The following is a 9209-nucleotide window of genomic DNA, read 5'->3' as shown; positions in this document are numbered from 1 at the left end:
ATAAGGCTCTGGTTCAAAGCACTATTATGTCTTCATTTTCCCTTTCATTCAATTTCTTTTTCACTGTGAGGCTATTTCCTCTTCATCTGACTGGGTCACTTGACACCTGGTTGTGGCATTAAATTGCATATGACCCTGCATAAGTCATCTTGACTCTCCGGGCCTTCGGTGCCTTCATGCAGAGCTCTAAAAAGTGAAGTCGTGAAGAGTAAAGGCCTTTCCCACCCCCATTGGAGATATGCTTAAGTGGGGAGATTGCTGTGAGGCGTTTAGCTGAGGTGCAGGGCCTGTTGCCCAAAGTGTCAGGATAGTTAAAGCACCGCATGGTCTGCTTTCCCCCTACCCACCCCATTCTGACCCAAAGTTGGGAACATTTTGGGTGAAACTTACTCCCACCTGTTCTGCCTCATTCTCCAATTTAATGAAGAAAAATAATAGGTTTTCACATTTATAAAACAGCGAAGTCAACATCCATTACCCTCTGAGTGGCCAAGTAATTGGAAGTCGCCTCTGGTGGGGAAAGTATGGATTGATGGCATTTATAGGATACCTTAGGCTGCGTGTTGCTTCCTAGGTTCCTTCTGCAAAGGAAGCTGGGACTTGTATAACTAATAACAATCATTAAGCACTGTATGCCAAGTGCTTTCCATATGTCTCCTTCAATGCTCAAAGTCCTTTGAAAGAGATGCTACTTTATGTCATGCCCCTTTCACAGATGAAGGCACTAAAGCTTAGGGAGAGGTTAAGAAGCTGCAGTCTTATATTAGAAATGGTAGAAATGGGATACAAATGAAGAGTGTGTCTAATGGCCGTACCCTTGTCCTTCGAAGTCATCAGTAGTTCTCACCTTGGGTGCGTGCTGCAGCCAATCACCTGGAGACCTTTAAATACTGATGTCTGGATCCCACCCCCAGAGGTTCTGATGTAATTGGTCTGCAGTGTGGTGGGGGCATGGAATTTCTGAAAGCTCCCTAGGTTATTCTAATGTGAAACCAAGGCCCAGGAGGTGAAGTGCTAGTGAGTAGAACCTAAGTGGCCAAGCTGCAATTTAAACCCAGAAAACACCTGATACACCAAAGCCCATACACTTTATTTATATATATATACATACACACACACACACACACACACACCACTGCTTATAAATCACCTGGAGATCTGGTTAAAATGGAGATTCTGATTCAGTAGGTCTGGAGTAGGATCTGAGATTTGGTGCTGCTGGTTGGTGCTACTGTTGCTGGTCTGTGGACCACACTTTGGGTAACAAGGGGATAAACCGTACTGTCTGTGTGAGTGCAGGATCTGTGTCTGACAAACCTATCCCGCTGCAGTGTCCAGCTGCCGGCACTCCAAGAATGTTAATTCACCTCTTTAGAATTCGAGCAACAAGTCCTGAACTGTTAATGGCTTCAAATTCAATTCTAGGATGTTTTAACTTTTGCCCAAGTTGGACAGCCGTTCTTGCCTTCCCCTCCTCCCCACCTTGCTTTGAATTCCTTGAACAAAGAAACTGACTTTTGGCTTTCCTGTATTCCTGATGGAATTACACCACTTCATAGCCTTCTAGGGCTGAAGAGTCTAAGTGAAGATAAAATTCCTAAAATCTCTCACAACAAATGCATCTCGCAATTTCAGTGGGTAAAAGGTCATGGAACAATTTGGAAGCAGTTCCCGGGATGGATCCCTGAACGGGGCTCCAAATGATAGAAAATCTAACTGCTGGTTTGGCTTGAGGATGAAGAACCTAATTCCTTACATTCCCAGAGGAAATGTATCTGCCTTTTTCCTTGGCCAAGCCTGTTCCTGTCTTCTCTATCTGAGTTAGCGGTGTCTCCATCCGTCCAGTGTCAAAACATAAGATGCACTTTTGACTCCTTCCGCTCACTCCTCTGTGTTCAATCCAACACCAAGTCCTGTTGAGTTCCTTCTATAACCTCTCACATTTGTGACTTCCTCTTTTATCTCACTGTCACTGTCCTAGCCTGTTTTTGTTCCCTTGCCTGGATTATGAACGCTACTTCCGATTTGGTCTCCTACGTTCATCTCACCCTCCAGTTCATTCTCCAGCTTGCTACAGTGGCTCCTGAACAGCTATTAACTAAAGGCCAATCCTTACTGACATTTGGACACTCCATAATCTGGCCTCAGCCTCGTCCATTTTTCCCCACCATTATCCCACTTCTTATCGTGTACCGCACAGATTCCCAAGTATTCCTCAAGTGTGTTTTCCAATTTCCAAATCTTCACTAATGCCACCGTCCACTTGCAAGGAAACAACCCTTCCCTCATCTCTGCCTCTTGAAAGTTTACCCATCTCTTAAGGCAAACACTAGTGCTGTCTTCCCCAGGAAGCGTCCCTTTCCTACAGCCAGAAGTGGTCTTTCCTGTCCCTTTGTTCCCATGACACATGAGGGTTGAGCGCAAGGGCTCTGGGGTAGTGCTGTTTGGATCTGCATCCAGCCTCTTGTCGTGTAATAGTTGTGTGACCCTAGGCAAGTGCTTAACTTGTCTGTACTTTATTTTCCTTATCTGTAAAATGGGAGGACAATAATATCTCCTGGGATGGCTCTGAGCATGTCGTGAATTATACACATGAACTGCTTAGTACAGGGTTGGTAAATGATAACCATGGTTATGTACCCTATTTGGGTAACACCTGTCATGGCACTGGATATATTGTATCCAGTTTGTATGTCTCCTGACCTCAGTACTGTAAGATCTGGACTTTTACTTATATTTCTATATTTTAGTGTCCAGCTCATGACAGACATCAGGAAATGATTATGCCAGATTTATCTTTCCAAAGAACATCCAAACCCTCTATTTGCTACAAAAACAAAACAAAACAAAAAACCAAGTGAATTTTGTGGAAAAGGGAGTAATTCTTTGAGGTAAATTGCCATCTTTGTAGGTATCAAATCCTAGCTGAAAAGCTTTGGCTATAATAAATGATGTGTTCTTCTGCCCTGAAAGGGATCATGACATACTTGGGTTTTTAAAAGTACTGGTTGCTTCTACCACATACATAGTAAGTCTCAGTTTGGGGTTATGATGCCTTTGTGTGTTTTGATCATTTGTAATATGTGTCATACGTAGTTTGTTTTAATAAGATATTGAAAGCTACAGATTTATTTGCTTTGGAAAAATACATTAGGACGGGTTTAAGAGATTAGGGAGAGATTAAGTTAGAAACCCTAGGCTTTGTTTCTGAGCAGTGGTCCATCTGGGAAACAAATGGAGGTTGTCTGGTTCCAATGGCCACACTTGTCCCTTGAGGTCATTGACTGTCAGCCGAGGGTGCGTGCTAGAATCACCTGGAGATCTGTAAGTGCTGATGTCAGGATCCTACCCCAGGTATTCTGGTGCAATTGGTCTGCGGTGTGGCCTGGACATACAGAGTTTGTAATAAATAACCGGACTCTTGCTCAGTTATACTCAAAAATACTTTCTTTGGAGGGAGAAAAAGGGGTATAATTGTAGCCAGAACCCTGGAAATTCTTTGATCACCTCATTAATTCATTGGGCAAATATTTTACAGCCTACTGGGTGCTCGTTACCATTCTCAGCGTGGGTGAGTAACAAGACAGGCAGGGCCTTGCCCTCGTGGGATTTCCATGCCGGTGCTGGAGGCGCTAACCAGGTAAACACAGAAACAAGATGATTTCAGGTTGTGATCGTCCTGTGAAGGAACGGAATGGGGTTAATATGAAAGCGAAGAGCTATGAGGTGAGGAGGAGTTTAGGAAGAAAGGCCATGGAAACTCAGGGGGAGTGGTGTTTGAACTTTCTCCCGAAGGGTGTAAAGGAACCAGCCAGTTAAAGGCCAACGTAAGAAGTGTCTCTGAGGGAATAGTAGGAACAAAACCCTGAGGCAGCATGGAGCTCGGTGCTCCAGAAAGTGTGGCTGGAGTGTGGTCTCGTGGGTATAAGCCCAATGCCCTGGTAGCTTACTTACCCCTGTCTTTAGCCTGATAGGGACATATCCTGACCGGTGTCCCCACAGTTGCTGGATAAAGTCCATCCTCCTTAGTGTGATAGTCTCCAGAGCCTGACTCAGAACCTTCTAGCTTCACCTCCCACATTATCCCCACACACTTGCTCCAAACTGAACTCTCCTCTCTGCCACTTTAGACATCTGGCCTTTCCTCATGCTGTGTCCCCTGCCCAAAAGGTCTCCCCCACCTCTTCCTGATGAACCCTTCTCTTGAGATGCAACTCAGCATCCCTCACCTGCCCCCAAGGTAAATGACATCTTCCTCTGTGTTCCCGAGCCTCTTGTGCAGTGTTGCTGTTGGACTCTATGAGCAAGAACCGCATCTTGTTTTGCATGGCGTCTACCCACGGAACAGCGGCTGGGAGATAGTCAGGGCTCAGTAATGATAGGTTGGATGAATGTTACACAGCCATCGGCCTCACCAAAAGGGAGTAGCCTCGTTAAGCGTTCAATGTGTATCCTTCTGTGGAGAATAAGCACGAGGGTGTTTTCCTCTCAAAGAGAGGCTCAGGTTTCTACTGTAATGAGGAGCACCACTGGAGCCAAAAGGGAACCCTCAGGTATTTTTTGTTTTTTCAAAAAGAGCCCACAAATCCTTATCATAGGCTCAGGAAAAATGCTATCTGTGAACCAAAGGGAGGATGCAGAAAAGGTCAGATTCAGCTCCAGTACTAAGAAATATAATTGCATACTTGGTATTCCTTTAATTGGAGGGTTGAATGCAAATTAAGCAGACATGCCCTTTCTGGAAGCCTTGTGTTAATCAATTCTGTTGCTCTGGAGGAAGAGTTGAAGCTGAAAAGAAAATTGTAGGAATGTTTCTTTCATTTGGCATCCGAAACTAAGGTGTTAGGTGAAGTGACAGTAGTTTGATATACGGGATTTGCTTACTTAGTTAGTTAGTTAGTCAGGTAGTTAGTTAGTTTGATTGTTGAACTTACAGCATCTTTGTGTTGCTGGGGTTGTTTCCAAGGATCTGAGGTTCCCAGTGGTAAACTCAAACCAAAGAACTTTCAAGAAAATTTTTTAGCCTCTTTTCTTCCCTATCAATGTGATGGGAGCAGGCACAGTGGGAGGAGGAAGCTGGGGTCCTGTTTCTGGCTCTATCTCTGACCTTGTTACGTGGCCTTGGCAGAACACTTTCTCCTCTGAGCCCGTTTCTTTAGCTGTAAAATAAAGTATTGGACCAAGATGGCATCTCGACTCTTTTCCATGCCAAGAATTATATGAAACATAGTTTCTCTACTAGCGAATTTGTTGGGGAGAGATGGTGGAGTTTTGATGATTTTCTTGAGGTAGATCTAATTACCTGGGCAGTTCATTTTGGAAATTTCATTAAAATGAGAAGGGCATCTCAGACCTTTGTTGTAAATAAATCACCCATGCTGACATTTGAAGGATATAATATGGAAGAAGCTCAGGGATTTTGTCATCCATTTCCCTCATTAGAAATTGTTTTGTGTAACTTTCTTGTTATGTGAGGCTGAGTTTGTTCAGAGGATTATTATGAAGGCTTTGATCTTAAAAGTTAAAGAGAAATACTTCGGAGATGATCTCCTGCTTGAATTGCCTTCGGATTGGGCCAAATCCAGTCTGAAGCCTTTAGCCCTTATAGGTGCAGGCTGGCTGACACTGGAGGCTGGCGCTGCGTGGAGGGTTGGGGTGGGGAAGCTGCATCTGTGGGAGCAGGCAGAGCACTTGGAATACTGGAGGGGACCAGAGCATTGGAAGCCAAAAGGGCAGGAGTAGGATAAACTGAGTCAGAGAGTGGTTGGGGGACAAACATCTTTTTTTTTTTTTTAACTTTAATTTATTTAAGTGTGTTTTTCCAGGACCCATCAGCTTCAAGTCAAGTAGATGTTTCAATCCAGTTGTGGAGGGTGCAGCTCACAGTGGCCCATGTGGGGATCGAACCGGCAATCTTGTTGTTAAGAGCACCACGCTCTAACCAACTGAGGTAACTCACGGCCCCGGGTGACAAACATCTTAGTAGAAATATCTGCAAAGACTGTGAACAGACAGCTTGTAGAAGAGAAAACCAGAATGGCCACTAAATGCATGAAACATTCTTGGACTTCACTAGTGGTCAGAACAATGCAAACTAAAGCCACAGTGAGATGCCATTTTGTTAGTTTGGCAAACATGTAAACAGTTGGTAACACCAAGTATTGACCCACACGTGGGGAAATGGTATTCTTCTCCCCTGCTGGTAGGAGTATAATGTGATGCATTACGTTTGGAGGCCAATTTGCTGCATGTATCAAAATATAACGCATGTGTACCCTTCCACACCTGTAAACATTTATACTCCAGAAGTGCTGAACAGGTATTTCAAGATGTGTGCCAGGATGTTCATTGCACGTAGCTTGTAAAAAGGGACACACAGAGAAAAACAACCTGAGTGTCCATGGGCGTAGCAGAGCAGTTGAACGAGTTACAACAGTCAGACAATGTGGTCCTGGGCAGCTAGTAAGGAGCCTGGAGTGATTCTCTGTCGACATGGGAAATTCCTATGAGATATGGCTCCCTTCTACGTCAAATTACGTGGCGATTGTTTGCCCACGGGTCTACCTCTGTTTCTTGACTTGAGTTTCTCAAAGACAGGAACTGTGTATTTTATCTCTGGCAGAAACAGAATTAAAACCTAGGTCTGATTACCCTCAGAACCTGGGATCACTGCTGAGTTGTTGGTTTGGAATTGCTGAACTGGATGACTGGAAATTGAGGTATGAGGAGAAACCGGAGAGAAAATGGACAGTGAAGTGACTTGCCCAAGGTCACACAGCTCTCCGCTTACTTGGCAGACAGGATTCAAATAGCTACTCTGTCTGGTGACTCATGAGGTGGTTCACTCCTTTTCGGGACTGGAGGAACACGCTTCACTTCTCTGAGGTTTAGTTTCCTCCTGTGAGAAATGAGGGTAACAGCAGTGTGGTTTTGTTGATTTGGTAACAACGTGATTGTATATTGCCTGGCAACCTCGCAGGTTTGCAATAAAGGTGACCCCCTCGAGTTGACAGGTGCACCCAGCAATGGGGTTGAGAGACACGCTGGACAGGCAGTGGAGCCTAGGTTTCCCAGAGAAGTAGGGGGCGGGCTGACGGAACACAATGCCCACCGAAGGCGGCCCCCATGCAGTGTTCCCTGTGAGTCAGCTTTGGGCTAATTGGCCGACAATGGCGCTAATGAAAAGGCCATGTTTGTTCCCTGACAAAAGCACCCACCCAGCTCCCAAGCCTGGAGACAGCTTGAACCAGTTGTGCAGCTCTCATCTTTGGGGAGGATTGCAGCCTGCTGGTGAACTGGAGATGCAGACGCCCTCTTGTGCTCGGTCTGGGCTCCCCCGCCCTGGCAAGTCCAGTGCCAGGAATCTAGCGGGGACTGGACTCACAGGACATCAGAATTGGGAAGACCTTAGAGGTCAGTGAAGTTCTTTTACTTCACAGATAGGCAAACTGAGGCTCCCAGATGGGATGGGCTCAGATAGTAGCAAAAGTAGGACTGAGTCTAGACTTCTGACTTCCTGCCCTGAACTGCTTTTAGTATCTGGTTGCAACTAGATATTAAAAAGTTGTACAGAGGTGGATGTGTGGACAATGGAGAGAAGGGCTTGTCGGCAGGGAGAGCAACCTGAGCAGAGGTAAGAAAGTGGTACTGGGAGGCTCAGCACGGAAATAGTAACAACCACAGCTAGTGATTTTTCGGTGCCTACTCTGCCAGGTATTGTGCCAAATGTTTGACATTTATTCCGCATTTATTCCTCATAATGATGCCATGAAACAGGTATTCTGTTATTCCTATTTTGCTTTATTTCAGATGAAACTGATTAGCTCAGAAAGGCTATGACATTGTCCCAGGTCACACAGCGTGAAAATGACAGAACTGGGATTTAAACCCAATTTTGTCTGACTCCAGAACTGGAAATCTGTTTTTTTGTTTGTTTTATTAAATTTATTGAGGTAACATTGATTAATAACATTATATAAATTTCAGGTATACAACATTATAATTCAATGTCTGTGTACTCGAATGCGTGCTCACCACCCAAATTCTAGTTTACTTCCCTTGTATTTGACCCCCTTTGCCCAATCCGCCCTTCCCCTACTCCCTTCCCTCTGGTAACCACCATTCTCTTGTCTGTACCTATGAGTTTGTTTTTGTTTATTTGTTACTTGTTTGTTTTATAGTCCACATGAATGAAATCATATGGTTTTTGTCCTTTTCCATCTGACTTATTTCACTTAGTGTAATACCTTCAAGACCTATTCATATTGTCGCAGTGGCAATATTTTATCTTTTTTATGGCTGAGTAGTATTCCGTTTACATATATGTACCACATCTTTTTTATCCAATCATCTGTCAATGGACACTTAGGTTGTTTCCATGTTTGGCTTTTGTAAATAATGTTTCTGTGAACATAGGGGTATATATATATTTACAGATTAGTGTTTGCATATTTTTCAGGTAAATACCCAGAAGAGGAATTGCTGGATCATTTGGTAGATCTATTCTTAATTATTTGAAGAACCTCATACTGTTTTCTAGAGTGACTGCATTGTCACTCTTAGCCAGTCTTAACACCCATGCATAGATCATACACGTAGAAATGCTGGCACGTAGTAGGCTTCAAAAATGTGAGTTGACAATTTTCGTGATTCAAACTCACTTTTTTCAAATGCCTACTAAGTGCCCAGCAATTCCACATGCATTATCTATGCGTGGGGTGTTAATTATTACTAATACTATTATTGTGATTACCTTCTCTGATCAATGTGTCAGTTCTGCCACGTAAGGATAAGTTCCCCGAATTTTAGTTGGGGAGCTGAGGTCCAGAGAAGTTAGGTGGCCTGCTCACAGAAACACAGCTGGCTGGTGACAGAGCGAGGCATCGGACTCAGAGAGATAAGCCTAAAGGATGGCCTGGCCAAGTCTCAGGAGGTGGGGAGGGATGGGGCAGGACCAGGCACAGGGCTGCAGCCTCTTCCTGGCTTCCTGACAGCGCTATTGTTTGAAGCCCGTTCTTGGACATCCAGGAAATGGGCGACATCACTCCCAACAAAGGAGAGGAAGCTGCTTGAATGTTTCAGCTCCACCTCACGCGCTGGCCCTGGGGCTGGAGATGGGAGCCCAGCCAAGGCCGCCTGACCCCTCTGCTCAGCCCGGTTGCCTACCCCCACCCTGGTGTCTGGCCTGCTCCCTGTCCTCTCTGCTGGCC

This window comes from Rhinolophus hipposideros (assembly GCF_964194185.1).
Source record: "Rhinolophus hipposideros genome assembly, chromosome: 11".
NCBI lineage: Eukaryota > Metazoa > Chordata > Mammalia > Chiroptera > Rhinolophidae > Rhinolophus > Rhinolophus hipposideros.
Note: the sequence above shows the minus strand (reverse complement) of the source record.